This window comes from Hordeum vulgare, chromosome 2H, assembly GCF_904849725.1.
Source record: "Hordeum vulgare subsp. vulgare chromosome 2H, MorexV3_pseudomolecules_assembly, whole genome shotgun sequence".
Taxonomy (NCBI): domain Eukaryota; kingdom Viridiplantae; phylum Streptophyta; class Magnoliopsida; order Poales; family Poaceae; genus Hordeum; species Hordeum vulgare.
Genome location: NC_058519.1, coordinates 8,975,300 through 8,994,229, shown reverse-complemented (window position 1 = coordinate 8,994,229; position 18,930 = coordinate 8,975,300). Strand labels below are relative to the sequence as shown.

At 44.4% G+C, this 18,930-nt stretch overlaps 1 pseudogene; it reads right to left on the bottom strand.

Moving 5' to 3' along the window:
• Positions 1 to 780: 780 nt before the first annotated feature.
• LOC123424853 lies at positions 781 to 1,454 on the bottom strand (annotated as a pseudogene).
• Positions 1,455 to 18,930: the final 17,476 nt, after the last annotated feature.

Here is an 18,930-nt window from a genome sequence, read left to right as displayed (position 1 = left end):
TTCAATGAGGTGGAAACGCAAGAATAGGATCCCGAAGGATGGCATGCCTATTCAGCAACGTGCAGAAAAGATGATGGCTCAACTGAAAACAGGGCAACGTTTGAAACGTTCGAAACAGAACAGGGGCCTGACCGGTCAGGTAAAAGAGGCCCAGCAGGTCGCCGCGCGACGGCAGAGGGAAGAGGAGCTCGACGAGATCCGCGTCCGCCAAGCCATCGAGGAATCCCGCGCCGACAGGGGGTGGGGCGTCTCCGACTCCGACTCCGATTGACCGACGCCGCCGCCCACTCGGGGCCGCACCCCTGGGGCTCGGGTGAGCCCATTTTTGGAGATCTGGTAGGGGTGAGGTAGGAGCTTAGGAGCCTGTGCAATCGAACCTGTATGTCTCTGGAATATTGCTCCGTCGAGCCCTTGTAATCAAACTCTATCTATGTTACTCTATGTTTGCTGGGAAAATGGATCTATGTTGTTTGAATTCGGTCTATTTGCTTTTAAATGCTTGTAAATTTGCTTTTCTGAATCGGAGCTCGCCGGTGTTGCCGTGCTTTGTCGCTGAAGAAGAAGAAGAGGGAGAATGCACGCAGGGGAAAACTGTTTGACAGTAGTCGCCGCCATATGGGTCCCATGCCGACGTGGATAAGCTGTGGGTCCCGCCCAGCTCCACCTAATCCTGATAGATATTGTGTTTAAAGGCCATGTCGCGCCTGAGCTATTTGTGCGCACAGAGGTGTCGCAGCAGAGTCATTCTTGCAAATGATCCTTGTTTGCAGCCAGTTCGTATCAAAAACGTCGCACACAGGCTATTGACCCGAATTCTGATATGGTCGGCTGCCCGGCCGGTCCTTCCAAGCAAACGCCATGCATGCAGAATCGTGCAATCTGATTCTGTACAACACGCTTCAGCTTCTGCAGCTGCCATGGCGTTGGTGCCGGTACAGGCAGGTCGCCTGTCCAGCAACTCCTCAAGATTACCGGCCGCAATGATGGGGAGCGCGAAGCCTATTAAACCTCCTTTCATCGCATGCATCAGCGCGTTGGTGATGTGCCTTTCTTCCCGTCAGAACCTCAAGAATCACCACGCCCAGGTTGTACACATCGCTCGCGGGCATCAAATAACCATGGAATAGTAAGAGTATACTCTGGCGCGAGGTACCCAAATATTAATGTGCCAGCAACGGGGATCTCCAACCAATCCTCCTCATCTCGCAAGTCCTAGACAACTGATGACCCAATGTCTGACACACGCGGCACCCAACAATTGGAGTAAAAAAGAATGTTAGTCGACTTGATGTTCAGGTGGATGATCGGCGGTTGGGCACGACAATGCAAGTGCTCGATGGCGAGTGACACACCGAGGAGCACCTTCATGCGCATCTTCCAGGACACCGTCACGGAGAAAACGCAGAGGAGCCCTGGTCAGGGTGCAGGTGGTCGAAGAGCATGCCGTTCTCCATGTACGATCAACCTTTCAGGCTCCTTTCTTCGCCAGGGACTTCTCCTTGGGGCAAACACACCATCCGAGGAGGCGGATGATGTGCTTCTCACTTCCTTAGTGACGGAGCAAGGATCACCCAATCCATGGTGGATTGAATCACATGAGGGGTTGCTCCCCTGCGGCCCGGCCTACTGAACAAGGCCTCAGGGAGACTGCCGCTGCCGCGGGGTACCGGTGATGGACCACGGTCACGCGGTCTCGCTTTCTCTCACGGCGGCCACCCCCCATATAACGGCGGTCTCGCTTTTGCCTCACTTTATTATACATACAAGTATTTCTTTTAAGGTCTAGTTTTTTTGAGCTGTGAAAATAAGCTCAAGATAAGCTATTGTGAAAATAAGCTTCATATAATAAGCTAGTCACTTCTTTTCAGTACCTGTTTTTCTAGTTTATGTATGATACAGTTAGTGAAAAGTTTATAATGCCCTTCGACTATATTGTTTGTTTGGATTAAATATATTGCACTATTTTTTTTATCATTTTGGTACCCATATGAACATAAAATCAACTTTTAAACACCACAACCGTCGTCAGAGAACGGGGCAACGGGGGGAACGGGGTCGCCGCTGTCGGTGCCCTGCTCCTCCACCCGAGTGAGGCGTGAGTGCCCTTAGTTGGGCGCCCGTCTGGTCAATCGGGAAGAGATGCTTGGACCGGGGCGGCTAGGGGAGCGCCCGAGAGAGGAGTGGCGGCGGGGTATGGAGGTCTACCCGACGGGAGGAGCAGCAACGGAGTGGGGCATCGGTGGCTGGAGTTGGGTGCCCGCCGGATAGATCTGGAAGAGCTGTTGGGACCAGGGCGGCTGGGGGAGCTGCGGCGGGGGATGGAGTCCTACCAGCCGTCCATGGGCTTGCCCGACGGGAGAAGGAGCGACACAGGAGCAGGGCGCGAGCAGCGCCGGCTCCGACGACAAGAACTGTCCCGAACCCTAGCGCGGCGGTCTTTCTATTTTGCGGGAGCTCGATGCAGGAAGGAGCTACTGTTGGGTTTTTTTGCGGGAGGAAAAGTGGATCTGGCAATGGCATTTTAGCTGTAAATTGAGCAAACAATAAGGCCACATAGCTATACCCTTTCGGGGTTAAGTCAGAAGCTACGGGAAGCTCTTCCCCCCTAGCTTTTTCTCATTGTAAAAGGAAGAGAGATGGAAATTAGCTGAGCTAGCTTTTGTAAATCCAGTTCTTTTCAGCTTTTGACTTATTTTGACAATAAGCTAAAATAAGCTGGAAAAGAACTGGCCCTAAGCACGGCAGGGGAAGTAGCCCAATTAAGTCTCTTACGCCTGCAAACAATGGGAAGCAGCAGGCAGAGGAATGACATGTAGGATTTTGTAAAATAAATCATACGATTTTGTTCAAAGTTCGGAAACTTTTTGAAGCAAATTATGAAGAAAAATCAAAAGTCACAAAAATTTGTTTCATGATTAATTAATTCTTTGGAAGCCTGTCTATCCAACTTAAACTCGCTGGCAGCCTGAACGCGTAGTTTGGCAGACTTTGGTCTACTCCCCAGTCCATTCGCTTGTTGAAATCATAGCATTCAGCAGGGTGCATCCTAGTAGAGGCTAATGCACACAAAAAAAAAGGCTTAATCCATATTTCGTCTCAAGCATCACATATATATAGCTGGTATTTTTTTTATAAAAGGAGGCATCGCCCCGGCCACTGCATCAAGATATATAGCTGGTATGTCATCAACATCCTAAACTGCCCACATAAACGAGCGCGTGTAGACACTAGTGGGGACGGGGCCTGTAGCCCGGCCCGTAAGGGGCTTTAGTCCCGGTTCGCCAACCGGGACTAAAGGGGCGGGACTAAAGGCCTAACCTTTAGTCCCGGCCCTGTTACAAGCCGGGTCTAAAGGTGCTCCACGTGGGCGTCTCGTAGCGCCCCAGGGGCAGGACCTTTAGTCCCGGTTGGTTATACGGGCCGGGACTAAAGAGTTTCAGATTTTGCTTATTTTCGGGGTTTTTTTTGAATGAAATTATTTTTGGGTTTTAGGGTTTTAGGGTTTAGGTGTTCGGGAGATTAACGTGATGCCTCGTTTGGTGTTCAGAAATTAGTTTTCATATAATTTAAATAGAAATAATTATGCATATATATATAAGGTTAACTTATCTTACAAGCGAGCATATATATACAATTATATGGAGATCTGAATTATCGGGACTAGAGCCCGTCTATTCGATTACATGGACGAACATCAGTAATGGCCCCTAGCTACACTAAATCGTTCTTTGTCATCTATAGCTTCCGTCCTCAGAAAGGTCGCAAGCTCCTCTGCAACAGCAATCGCGCGTTGCTCTGGTAGGACCTTCGTCATCATGGCCGTGTGCTATATAAGAAGAGGAGATGAATATGAATATCAATCATGATAACAAAGAATGACGGGTAAAAATAGAGGTGTGAATGTTCATTGCTTACGTCGAATCTGTGATCCTTGTGCTCAGAGGTAAACGTGCGAATGGTCTCGCAAACATAGTATCCGCATAGATGCGTTCCCCGTGGCTGCTGGTCGCACTTTACGAGAATAGGATATATATAATCAAAATAATAATCTAGCCTCATAAATGTATTGAAAATAAAAGTATATCATACTACTACTTACCTGAGCCGCTCTAAAGGTCAGCTTCTCATGCTCGATACCGGGAGTCACGCACTTGAACCGCTTCCAAACCCTGCTCGACAAGGATAATGATGTGCTAAGTTTTTTATTAATTGGTATATCAGAAAATCATCAAAAGAGACTGATAGAGCGCAAGAATGATTGAAATTACCCTTGGAGCATGTCCTGCAGGCTTTGGAACTGTTTCAAGGGTCTCGATAATGGGTCGAAGGCATCAACTCTTCCCTTATCAATTTGAATGTCCAACAGAATCCAATGGAAGCTGCATATATATATATATATATATATATATATATATATATATATATATATATATATATATATATATATATATATATATATATATATATATATATTTGTGTGTGTGTGTGTGAGTAACTTATCAATTACACTTATAAGTGAATGGACACAACAGAGTAAAGACCCTCACCTGAAGTTGTATGGAAATAGTATGTGGTCACAGAAATTTTGATCTGTTAGAAACCTTAGAAGGTTTTCCTCCATCTCCTTGGGATAATTAGTTAGAGTCGCTATATGTATTTTATCTAGGTCAATAAACCCAATATTTAGGATGTTCTTACTTTTACAATCCAGAATCTTCATTCTGCATAATAGAGTACAAGTTATATATAGACAATGAATTGAAATTACTAAACAAGTTATATGTAGACAACGAATTGAAAAACTTACAGAAAATAGCAACTCATAAGCGATTTGTCGAGGGCGTCGCCATTGTACATCTGGAAGAGTTCATCAAAGTCGATATGGATTTGTTCGGGGCGGCCGTTGTACTCCTGTGGGACACTCAGCACGATCATCGTTCTCCCATTCTTTGATTCACTTAAGTACCATTGATGCAAGTAACGCATATTTGTTGGGAGATCATCTTTGCTGACCAAAGGCTCACCCATGGCAAACTGTGGCTTAGGGGCTACCACAGCCTTGGGTATCCTGTCGTCTTGGGAAGACAGCAATTCTTCAACCGAGACACCACATGCAGCCGCCAACTCCTTTGCTCTTTCTAAAGCTAGCCCCTGCACCGGAGGGGGAACATTTCTCGGTTAACACCTTGAGGGGTGGGATCGACTGTTTGGCCTGTTGTCCAAGCTGAGGAACATCTGATTTTTTCTTGCTTGTAGTTGAACTTGATTTGCTCCCACTTGCACTTGCACGTGATCTGCTCTTTTTCACTTCCTTCTGCAATGTGCGTGTATAGTCATCAGGCTTATGGTGTAAGTCATACTGTGATGGAAGGGTCGTGAAGCATTTTGCAAATGCTATTTGCTTCTCGGTGTATTCCGGGCGGGGCTCGGGTTCCTTCTTTTTCATCTGCGCATCATGATGTTCCTTTGCTATCCTGGCGTTTTCCTCGGGGTTACGATCATAAGGTCTGATAGGAAGATTAGCATGACGTACCTTTGGGAGGGGCGACCGTTTGCGCTTTGGGGTGCTCTGTGGCTTAGGAATTGTCGGCGGAGCGTTTTTGATGGCACGCTCACGCTTAGTATCCGGAGAGGGCGGCAGCGGAGACGGACGACCCAAGTCCGGCGGCGGTGATCGAGATGGACTCGTGTTGTGCTGGCCGACGTCATGTGGAGGGCTTGCACGTGATCTGCTCTTTTTCACTTCCTTCTGCAATGTGCGTGTATAGTCATCAGGCTTATGGTGTAAGTCATACTGTGATGGAAGGGTCGTGAAGTATTTTGCAAATGCTATTTGTTTCTCGGTGTATTCCGGGGGGAGCTCGGGTTCCTTCTTTTTCATCTGCGCATCAAGATGTTCCTTTGCTATCCTGGCGTTTTCCTCGGGGGTACGATCATAAGGTCTGATAGGAAGATTAGCATGACGTACCTTTGGGAGGGGCGACCGTTTGCGCATTGGGGTGCTCTGTGGCTTAGGAATCGTCGGCGGAGCGTTCTTGGTGGCACGCTCCCGCTTTGTATCCGGAGCGGGCGGCGGCGGAGACGGACGACCCAAGTCCGGCAGCGGTGATCGAGATGGACTCGTGTTGTGCTGGCCATCGTCATGTGGAGGGCTTGGAGGTGATGGAGGTGTAGGTGACATGCGACGACTCGGAGGCGGTGTTGTCCTTGGGGCCGAGCCTGGAAGCTTGATGTTGTTCTTGTCCCATAGGATGACTCCACCCAGTACTTCTCCGAGTGTCCTCTCATCTTCGGGTCCAGCTATGTCGAGCTCCATATCATTAAACCCCGTCATGATTTCATCCACCCCGACTTTAGCAAAGCCGGCTGGAATCTCACGGCCATGCCAGCGTGCATCAGGGCCAGAAGGTAAAGCTTGTCCGACGGCCACCTTCATGGATATGTTCTTGAATTTCTGATGGAGTTCACATGATGTTGACTCCTTGATTCCATCCACGGGGTAGCCGGGACCGCCCTCTATCATTCTTCGTTCATCGTCGGGCGAGGCCTCAGATTCAGCCACATTGCTTTTCCGCTTAGATGGGGCGCCGGTAATATCAAGTGCAGGATCTTCCTGGCGCGGTACTCCTCTAAGCTCATCAATCTACTTCTGTTGCTCGTTAATCCTGGCAAGCAACTGGTTGAACTTGTCATTCTCCTCATCCTGCTGCCGCTTCTTTGCTCTCTCTCGGCTTCTGTAAGTGTCTTGGTCTCTGGCAAACCCAAGCCACCACGGGTAAGAAGGACCGAACCCTCGCGTTTGTCCTCGATGTTCGTCATTGTCGAGGACCAGTGTGAGCAAATCTTTATCTCTATCTGCAGTGAACTTTCTTTGTCCCTCCTTAATTTCTTTCACTATCCTTTTCCAATTCTCCCTGGGTATCCTAAGATTGTCATTGCAGATGAGGTCCCCTGTTGTTTCGGCGTACGACCCACCATGCGCAAGGAACCAATTTCTTGCTCTCAATTCCCACTCATCACGGAGTGGTTCAGGTACGATGCCTTTATCTATCAGATCTTGCTCTTTCTTATCCCACTTTGGGATGACAGTCTCATAGCCCCCTAGCCCCAGCTTGTGGTGATATTTTTTCTTGTCGTCATTTATCTTGTTTTTTTCTGATAATGCCTGGGCATCTTCTGACTCCTTGTACTCTTGAAATTCCTTCCAGTGATTCGCCTGCTTGGCTAGATACCCCTCGAATACTGGCACTTTCTTTGTCTTCAGATAGTTTTTCCATAGCTTCTTCTTCTAGCTACGGAACAGTTCGGCCATCTTTTTTAGAGTCCACTGCTTGACTTTGGCCCTCAGTTTGTCTGCGGCGTCTTCATTCTCACATTCTGGCAGGTTGAAATGTGACATGAGATCATTCCAAAGATTATCTTTGTACCTTTCGGCGACATAGTCACTATCGGCTGCCCCTTTGCGCTTGTTCCACTCCCGAACGCTGATCGGGACGTGATCCCTAACGAGAACTCCGCATTGCTTCTTGAATGTGTCAGCATCATTCTTAGGAAGCTTGGGTTCGCCCGTAGGCATTATCACCTCAAAGGTGTAATGCGTCCGTGCATCCAACTTTCTAGTCGGGCCTCGTTTCGTAGATTTGCTCGATGTGGAGGCCTAAGAGGGAGAAACATTCGTCAAATGAATGTATATGTATACAATATAGAGCTATCTCCTATATTTTTCACATATTACAAGTGATTGTCGAACTTCATATGTATACCTCGCCGGACTTTATTATTTCTTCACCGGCTTCTCCATCAGTGGAGCTATCACCTTCTCCGTCATTGGACCTATCTCCTGCCCCATCGGCTTCATCTTCGTGTCGCTCGACCTCCATTCCATCTCCGGAGTCGTTTAGATATGACGTCGGAGATTCAGCTGGTTCAACATCGGGGCCGTCTTTGATTATATCTTCGAGAAGTTCTTCCTCTTCAAGGTTCCTGATATGTTGATCCATAGTTCTGCAAAAAATGGACATTTGATTAACTAATAAACTAACAAACTATATAAGAGGGGTTGGAAACTTTGAAGGCTCGTTTTATATAGGAGGACCTTTAGTCTCGGGTCTTGGCTAGAACCTAAACTCTAAAATACCAGCCGGGCGGAGCCTAGTCCACGACACTTAAGCATATACAATAGCAAAATTAAACTAGTTCTATTAATTTTCTTGCTAAAAGTAAACTATTAACACTTAAGCATATACAATAGCAAAATTAAACTATTAACACTTAAGCATATACAATAGCAAAATTAAGCAATAATCTAAGAAACACTATTAACACTTAAGCATATACACTATACAATAGCAAAATTAAATGACAAAAAAAAATATTTCTTCTTCTTCTATTTCTCCTCTTCTTCTACTTCTTCTTCTACTTCTACTTCTCCTCTTCTTCTACTACTTCTCCTCTCCTCTTCTTCTATTTTTCCTCTTCTTCTCCTCTCCTCCTCTTCTTATTCTCCTTTTTCTTCTTTTCTTCTCCTCCTCTTCTTATTTTCCTTTTTCCTAATTCTACATATTACTAACCCTAATAATCTAGCACAAACCTAATAACAATAGCAATTAAATGATAAAAAAATCTTTTTCTTCTTTTCTTCTCCTTTCTTCCCTTTTTCTTCTTTTCTTCTCCTTTTTCTTCTTTTCTTCTCCTTCCCTTTTTCTTCCTTTCTTCTCCTTTTTCTTCCTTTCTTCTCCTTTTTCTTCCTTTCTTCTCCTTTTTCTTATTTTCTTCTCCTTTTTCTTCCTTTCTTCTCCTTTTTTTATTTTCTTCTCCTTTTTCTTATTTTCTTCTCCTTTTTCTTCTTTTCTTCTCCTTTTTCTTCCTTTCTTCTCCTTTTTCTTCCTTTCTTATCCTTTTTCTTCCTTTCTTCTCCTTTTTCTTCTTTGCTTGTGCTGGCCGGAGTGTTGGGGAGGAGGGGGCGTGGGGCTTACCGACCGGAGGTGTCGACGGCGCGCGGCGAGGAGGACGGCGACGCGCGGCGAGGAGGGCGGTGCGCGGCGAGGAGGACGGCGGCGGCGAGCAGGACGACGGCAACGGCGAGGAGGACGGCAGGCGGCGGCAAACAGGATGGCGGGCAGCCTGACGGCGTCGTCGAGTTCGTCGCTTGCCGCGCCGGGCAGGAGAACGAGAGGAAGAAGAAGAGAAATGGACGATTTGGGTTCGAAATTTTCCAACTCCCGCTTATACAGGTGGATCTTTAGTCCCGGTTCGGGGCTCGATCCGGCACTAAAGACCCCTTTAGTCCCGGGTGGTGCCACGACCCGGGACTAAAGGCCCTTTTTCGGGCAGACCAAAAGGCGGGAAGCAGGGGCCTTTAGTCCCGGGGCGTGGCAAGAACCGGGACTAAAGGGGGTCTTTAGTCCCGGGTGGAGCCACGACCCAGGACTAAAGTCCATTTTTCGGCAGACTAGAAGGCGGGAAGCAGGGGCCTTTAGTCCCGGGGCGTGGCAAGAACCGGGACTAAAGTGTTGCCTATATAAACCCTCGCCCCTTCCCACCATATCCCCTGTTTTTTGGTTGTTGAAGTGTGACCATGCCATGCTCTTGCCACTCTAGTTCATGCACATGACGTGTTCGATGAAATGTCCGAGCCACTCTACTTAAGCTTTCTCCTCTCCAAGCTCGACCTCCAAGCTCCATTTTCCTTAATATTTGTCTAGGTTTGGCCGTGCACCAACTGCGAGCACCACCGTGGTGAGCCTCTTGTTCTTATCTTCTTTTTAAAATAAAAAAAAAACTTACTTGTATGATTTAGATACATACTTGTATAAATTACTCACTTTCATTATTTTTTGTTATTATATAGTGCGATGGTTTTGGTATCCGCCTCCGTCGGCCCTCGTCCTGTCTATGATTCGGATGTGGTATATATATTATCTTTTATAACTATTTGTTTTATTTAGTGTTTATGACAATTATGACGACCAATGTGACATATATTTTTTTAATCTAGGAGGTATGTGAACCGGAAATTCCAACCCACATAGAAATTCTTGTTGAGAAGTTAAATTTGGTTGAAAAAGAAAACAAATACTTGAAGAAAAAATTGAAAATAATTGAGGATAAGAATATGGAACTCGAGTTGCATGTCGCCGATGTCATCGATGATCGCAAGATGAAGATCGATGCGATGCGGTTGAAGATGGATGCAATGCGCTTGAAGATGGATGAAATGCGCTTGAAGATTAGGAATATTAGAAAATATGCCATTGATAAAGAGGCTTGGTATCATTATGCTGTTGGGTCAATTGTTACCTTAGTTGCGATTTTGATCGCGTTTGTTGTTGCATTTAAATGTTTTACACAGTTGTATGTTGTTTTATGAGAGAACTTTATGTATTTATTTTTTGCAATAATAATATTTGATCACTAGTGTTCTTTGGCTTTAATGTGATGATGAACTTGTATTAATTTGGTCATATGTTCTGCAATGGTTTTTTGATATATTTAATTTCATAATAGAGATAAATCGCCAATGATAATATTTAATTTCATAATATGGTTTTTTGAACTCCATAGTTTTTGTGTGTTCAACAATTTCTGACTTCATTTGGTATATTTCGTGCATTTACTTTTTTTTGAGCTAGTTGACCCTGAAATTGAAAAGCACTACAAATGAACTCTGAAAATGTTGAAAGTTGGCATGCTATCATCATTTCACCAACATAGCATGTGTTAAAAAGTTGAGAGGGCTACGACAAAAACTGGATGCACTTCGTGTACAAAACGGACAATCTCTCTCGAAGTATCACGGTTCCGAACGAGAACTCATCTCTTACAAAGGGATTTCATTTTTTTGAACTTATTTAAACTCCATACTTTTTGTATGTTCAAAATGCACCTTTCAAAGGCACATCACAAAATTTCAACAATTTCTGACTTCATTTGGTATATTTCGTGCATTTACTTATTTTTTTGAGCTAGTTGACCCTGAAATTGAAAAGCATTACAAATGAACTCTGAAAATGTTGAAAGTTTGTATGCTATCATAATTTCACCCACATAGCATGTGTTAAAAAGTTGAGAGGGCTACAACAAAAACTGGATGCGCTTCGTGTACAAAACGGACAATCTCTCTCGAAGTATCAGGGTTTCGAACGAGAACTCATCTCTTACAAAGGGATTTCATTTTTTTTGAGCTTATTTGAACTCCATACTTTTTGTGTGTTCAAAATGTACCATTCAAAGTCACATCACAAAATTTCAATAATTTCTGACTTCATTTGGTATATTTCGTGCATTTACTTTTTTTTGAGCTATTTGACCCTGAAATTGAAAAGCACTACAAATGTACTATGAAAATGTTGAAAGTTGGCATGCTATCATAATTTCACCCACATAGCATGTGTTAAAAAGTTGAGAGGGCTACGACAAAAACTGGATGCACTTCGTGTACAAAACGGATAATCTCTGTCGAAGTATCACGGTTTCGAACGAGAACTCATCTCTTACAAAGGGATTTCATTTTTTTGAACTTATTTGAACTCCATACTTTTTGTGTGTTCAAAATGCACCATTCAAAGGCACATCAAAAAATTTCAACAATTTCTGACTTTATTTGGTATATTTCGTGCATTTACTTTTTTTTTTGAGCTAGTTGACCCTGAAATTGAAAAGCACTACAAATGAACTCTGAAAATGTTGAAAGTTGGCATGCTATCATCATTTCATCAACATAGCATGTGTTAAAAAGTTGAGAGGGCTACGACAAAAACTGGATGCACTTCGTGTACAAAACGGACAATCTGTATCGAAGTATTAGGGTTTCGAACGAGAACTCATCTCTTACAAAGGGATTTCATTTTTTTGAACTTATTTGAACTCCATACTTTTTGTGTGTTCAAAATGCACCATTCAAAGGACATCACAAAATTTCAACAATTTCTGACTTCATTTGGTATATTTCGTGGATTTACTTATTTTTTTAAGCTAGTTGACCCTGAAATTGAAAAGTACTACAAATGAACTCTGAAAATGTTGAAAGTTGGCATGCTATCATCATTTCACCCACATAGCATGTGTTAAAAAGTTGAGAGGGCTACGACAAAAACTTGATGCACTTCGTGTACAAAACAGACAATCTCTCTCGAAGTATCAGGGTTTCGAACGAGAACTCATCTCTTACATGTACACTATGAAAATTAAAAGTGTTTGAAAATTTAGTACATTCCATACATGCATTACATAAAAGGTTTAATACATTATTACATTATTGCACCAATATTCCTACCTATTATTTTTGTTTTCTTCAAGGTCGCAGCCATGGAGAATCGTCATCATTCAGTAGGATGCTTGGGTCAGTTTTCACTTTGAAGGGCGGAATTTCATGAAACTTATTATAATCTTCTCACATGTCTGTCTTGTCATCTACTCCCACGATGTTTCTTTTCCCTGAAAGAACTATGTGGCGTTTTGTCTCATCGGACGATATCTTCTTTTGTGATTTCTTTTTCTCGTTAATGTAGACATGTCCTTCACATAGAAAACCTGAGCGACATCATTTGCTAGGATAAATGGTTCGTCCATGTACGCAAGGTTGTTGAGATCCATTGTTGTCATGCCGTATTTTTGGTCTACAACTACCCCGCCTCCTGTCAGCTTCACCCATTTGCACCGAAATAAAGGGATCTTAAAAGTAGGTCCATAGTCAAGTTCTCATATCTCCTCTATGTACCCGTAATATGTTTCCAAACAGTGCCCATTCTCGTCTGTTGCATCAAAGCGGACACCACTATTTTGGTTGGTGCTCTTTTTATCTTGGGCAACCGTGTAAAATGTATTCCCATTTATCTCATACCCTTGGAAAGTACATATAGTCGAAGATGGTGGCCTGGCCAAACAGTACAGCTGATCTCCAACGGTGTCGTCATTCATGAGATGTGTCTGCAACCAACTGCCGAAAGTCTTCTCGTGTTCCCCTTTAATCCAAGAGTCAGCCTTTCCCGGTTTTTCGGAGCTTAGAATATTCTTGTGTCTCACGATATACGGAGCCACCACGGTGAAATTGTGTAGAACTGTGTAGTGTGCTTGAGAGAAAGAATGCCCGTCCATACATACTTTTGCTTTCCTTCCTAGTGTGCCTTTTCCTGTCAGCCTATCCTCATACCGAGATTCAGGAACACCAATCGGCTTAAGTTCAGGAAGAAAGTCCACACAAAACTCAATGACCTCCTCTGTTCCATAGCCCTTGGAGATGCTTCCTTCTGGCCTAGCACGGTTACGAACATATTTCTTTAAGACTCCCATGAACCTCTCGAAGGGGAACATATTGTGTAGAAACACAGGACCGAGAATTCTAATCTCTTCGACTAGGTGAACTAGGAGGTGTGTCATTATATTGAAGAAGGATGGCGGGAACAACAACTCAAAGCCGACCAGACATTGGACCACATCAATCTGTAACCCTGATAGACTTTCTCGATCGATTATCTTCTGAGAAATTGCATTGAGGAATGCACATACCTTCACAATTGTCAGACGGACATTTTCCGGTAGAATTCCCCTCAATGCAACCGGAAGCAATTGCGTCATAAGCACGTGGCAGTCATGAGACTTTAGGTTTTGAAATTTTTTGTCTTTCATATTTACGATTCCCTTTATATTCGACGAGAAGCTAGTCGGGACCTTGATACTGAGAAGGACTTCAAAGAAGATTTCCTTCTCTTCCTTAGTAAGAGCATAGCTGGCACGCCCTTGAAATTACCCTGGATGCATGCCATCTCTTCCTTTATGACGTTCCTGGTCCTCCGATGCTTCCGGTGTATCTTTTGACTTCCCATACAAGCCAGGAAGCCTAGAATATTCACGCAGAGATTCTTCGTCAGGTGCATCACGTCGATTGCCGAGCGGACCTCATGGACTTCCCAGTAGGGTAGCTTCCAAAATATAGATTTCTTCTTCCACATGGGTACGCGCTTATCAGGGCCGTTAGGAACAGGTTGGCTGCCAGGACCCTTTCCAAAGATTATTTTTTTATCTTTGACCATATCAAATACTTCAGCACCAGTACGGATGACAGGCTTCCCCCGGGGTTCTGCCTTGCCATTGAAATGCTTGCCTTTTTTCTTTAAGGGATGCTTGGGCGGAAGAAAACGACGATTGTACGGGTACACATTCTTCCTACATTTGTCCAGATATATACTTTCTGTCTGATCCAAACAGTGCGTGCATGCATTGTATCCCTTGTTTGACTGTCCTGAAATGTTACTAAAAGCAGGCCAATCATTGATGGTTACGAAAAGCAACGCTCGAAGGTCAAATTCCTCTTGTTTGTGCTCGTCCCACACACGTACACCTGGTTCGGCCCACAGCTGTAAAAGTTCATCAACTAATGGCCTTAGGTACACATCAATATCGTTGCCGGGTTGCTTTGGACCTTGGATAAGCACTGGCATCATAATGAACTTCCGCTTCATGCACAACCAAGGAGGAAGGTTGTAGATACATAGAGTAACGGGCGAGGTGTTGTGACTACAACTCTGCTCCCCAAAAGGATTCATGCCATATGTACTCAGACCTAACCATAAGTTCCTTGCGTCAGCTGTAAATCTCGGGAACTCTCTCTCGATTTTTCTCCACTGCCGACCATCAGCGGTGTGCCTCAACTTATCGTCTTTCATACGATCTTCCATGTGCCATCGCAACAACTTCGCATGATCTTTATTTCTGAACAGACGTTTCAACCGTGGTATTATAGGAGCATACCACATCACCTTGGCAGGAACACTCTTCCTGGGTGGCTCGGCCTCAATATCACCAGGGTCATCTTTTCTGATCTTATACCGCAATGCAGTGCATACCGGGCATTTATCCATATTCTCGTACTTCTCACCGCGGTAGAGGATGCAGTCATTAGGGCATGCATGTATCTTCTGCACGTCTAATCCTAGAGGGCAGACAAGCTTCTTTGCTTCGTACGTGCTGACGGGCAATTCGTTCTTTCTTGGAAGCATCTTCTTCATCAGTACCAGCAACTTTTCGAATGACGAGTCAGTCACACCGGTCTCTGCCTTCCACTTCAGCAATTCCAGTGTGCTACCCAGCTTCTTCTGGCCATCTTCACAAGTTGGGTACAACAATTTGTTGTGGTCCTGTAACATCTGCTCGAACTGCAACCTCTCCTTTTCTGTGTCGCAACCTCGCCGTGCATCAGAAATGACCCGGCCAAGATCATCAGCGGGCTCATCTGGTTCCCGTTCTTCATCCTGATCTTCTTCTTCATTGTCTTCCATTGCGATATCAACATACTCAGGGAACATAGATCGGTAGTTGTCATCATCGTTCTCTTCTTCTTCATCGTCGTCTTCCATCATAACCCCTCTTTCTCCGTGCTTGGTCCAAACATTATAGCCCGACATAAAACCGGACCGAAGCAGGTGGCTCTGAATGACTTTTGAGAAAGTGTAATCCTTCTCATTCCGACATTCAACACATGGACAAAACATATAGCCACCACCATGCTTGTTCGTATCGGCTGCATCTCGAAAAGAATGCACGCCTTCTCTGTAAGCGGTTGTGCGTCGATCACCGTACATCCATGGATGGCTCATATGCGTTATACGACAGTATATCAAATACAATCACGATCCTAAAAATTAGTACCGCACGGTCTAAACGAGGAAATATAGTTGCTAACCTTTTAGAATAAGTAGAAATAAAGAGAAAGATGTTTAAGCGTGGCTCATGCATCTCATATCGTAGTTGTGTTCGGTGAATTGAAGCGGCATCGCTCTAACACACATTTCAACAAACACCTCTAGTGCATCAAAAAAAGTGGAGAACAAGCACCCACCCACAATCCTCCATCCAAGAAAAATGCAACGAAGAGGGGAGAGGGGGGTTGTGCTATATATAGGCAGAGGACTTTAGTCCCGGTTTGAGACACAAATCGGGACTAAAGGTGGCGCACATGCGGGCTGCCCAGCGCGTAGCCCTTTAGTCCCGGTTTGGGACACGAACCGGGACTAAAGGCTCCTTACGGGCCGGGACTAAAGCCTCGAGGGAGGATATGAGAATTTGGCCGGGACTAAAGGGTCCCGGCCAAAAGCCCGTTTTCCACCAGTGAGATTACCGAAACCGGGCGTTACCTAACAGGATACTCATCGGGTGATTGAAGCGCTTGACGGCCCATCCAACATCTCAGTTTCCTAATGAAGGAAGACACCGCAAAATGAGAGTGAGACCTCTTCGTCAGTGTGACAAAAACATGGAATTGAATGCATTAATACGAACAGAGAGCTCGATGAGTTTGTAATGTAACAGATCGGACTGGGAGCCTGCTGATGACACACTGCTGTCACGCGGTGAGTCTGGTAACTCATCAACTGGACCTGACTCGTCTCTGCAGAACAACTCGTATGCCATCTCGAGGTTGACAACGATGTCTGATATGGCTGGCCGGTCCTTGATGTCCAGCTTCACGCAATGCCGTGCAGTCCGAGCCACACGCTTCAGCGCCTGCAGCTGCCATGGCATTGGCTGCGGTTCAGGTCAAAAAATTTGGACGAAAAAAACGAAAGTTTCCGGGACAATTTGGAGTTAATGGTATCTCTAATGTAGGATGTCTGTTTTTTTACGCCAACAATACCACAAAATTCATTTCTTTGCAATGTCTTACACGAGTGTAACACATGAGCGAGTTGGATGCCAACAATTTCCATGATTTTTTGACCATTTTAGTAAAAAAAATGGATGCACCTAACGGCCGGTTCAATAGGTTCAGTCCATGAGAAAGTTGTGCAATTTTTTAAAAAAAGAGACAGACAAGAAAATACATCAACTCTAAAAATGCACACTGTGGACGTACGTACTAGTAGAAGCACAAGCATATATTTTATATATATTCAATGGAGGGAAGGAGAGGATGGGAGTATCTAACATTTTTTCTACCTTGTTATGTTAGACATATCTTGCGATTAGTCACATCACATTTGTCTTTATCATATAATATGATAACAGCACTTTAGAACATATGACAACAACACTTTATGCTGCCTCGTCCACCTCAGTTCCTCACACAAATTCTTCGATAACTATAAGCTTGAGTGCTCTATTGTTTAAAAAAAAGCTTTAGTGCTGGTCTGGTACTAGTGCCAGGCCGGACACATATTCATTATTTGGACAAGAGTAGTACCATGTGCGTGCATCCCTAACACAAATATTAAAGTACACATGTCTATCGGATAGGTCGACTTCTCAGAGCTGTCATGTTGCATGTGTCAGACGCGTTAGTCAGCAGTGTTCACCAGTTGAAATACGGCCACAACGTCACCGGTAAAGTCCAATACAGCTCAATACGAGCAGCCTTCATGGCCCCACCACGTACGGGCCTGCATGCAGCCCCGATCCAAACGCACACAGCAACGGCGTGGATTTTTTTTTGAACCGGGCAACCCCTTTTCCATTACTCACATAACGGAAATACAAGTCTTAAACATCCAGAAAAAGAAACCAGAAAAAAGGGTTGCGAGTTCAGAGCATTCCTGGGAAACCTACACATAGACACTCGTCATCGAGCAGTCTATCGTAGGGCAAAAACCCAAGAACACCCATAACACGCAAAAGAACCACTACCAAGTTTGAAGAGACAAGTTTGCAAAAAAAAAACCATTATACAGATCTACGCCTGAGATAACTCCTCATATGGGAGATCATCAACCAGAAGCACTAATCATCAGCAACACCAACCATCAGCAGCCATCTTCTGGGGCCGCGCATATCCTCAGCATATTTGACGCGTTCATCTTCAACATCTTTGCGCCCCTCTCCATCGCCAGCTTATCATCCCCTGTAAGGAGTCCTGCCCAATACGTCAGGAATCCACAAGTAGAATAGACCACATCAAAAGGAGACCCCAACTTTTTCCTCTCAAACGTTGCGCTATTACGGCAGTTCCACAATGCCCAGCAAACAACAGCTAAGCCAAAAGTATAAAATCTGGCACCATTCGGCACGTAAGTAAAACACCAAGCATAAATTTGCCACAAATTATCAGGGCCATTACTGGTCCCCAGCATACACCCTACTGTTCTCCAAACCACTCTAGCCACAGGACAGGAGAAGAACAAATGCTGTGAAGTCTCCCTTTCTGAGCAAAAAGAACATCTAGGGTTACCTTTCCATTTCCTCCTATTCATCACATCTCTTGTGAGAATAGCATCCTGAAATAACTGCCACAGGAAAATTTGAATTTTAAGAGGTAATTTTGCACTTCAGATCCAGTGGAAATCACAACCAGCAATATTTTTCTCCAAATGCTCATATATAGATTTAGTCGAAAACCTTTTTCCAAACTTCCATCTAATCTGGTCCGGATCATCACTTAAAACCCACTGATCTACCACCGCATTCAGCTCTGCCAATTGGCCTGCCAGAATAGGTGTCAGCTGTCTCCTAAATAGATCACCTCCCTCCCAGGTTTTGTAATCCCTCACAGTAATATCCTGATTATTACAAATAGAAAACAGATCCGAATACACACTCTTTAAAGGAGGAGTATCATTTACTGAATCATGCCACAATCTGGTTACATTACCAGATCTCAAAGTCACCTCTCTACCAGCCATATAATACGACTTGACTTTCATAATAGCCTTCCAAATAGGAGAATCAGAAAACTTGTTGGAGATAGATGTCACATCAACTCTCCTAAAATACTTAGCCTTAATCACATCTTGCCACAACCCTTGTTGTGTCTCTAACTTCCACCACCATTTGACTAACAAGCTCACATTCTGCTTATGTAAGTCTTTCACCCCCAGGCCCCCTTTTTTCTTGGACCTACAAATACGATCCCACCTAACAAGATGATATCTCTTGTTTCCCTCAAATTCCCTCCAAAAAAATTTCTTCCTGTGCTTATCCAGTTTATATATCACCATCTTAGGA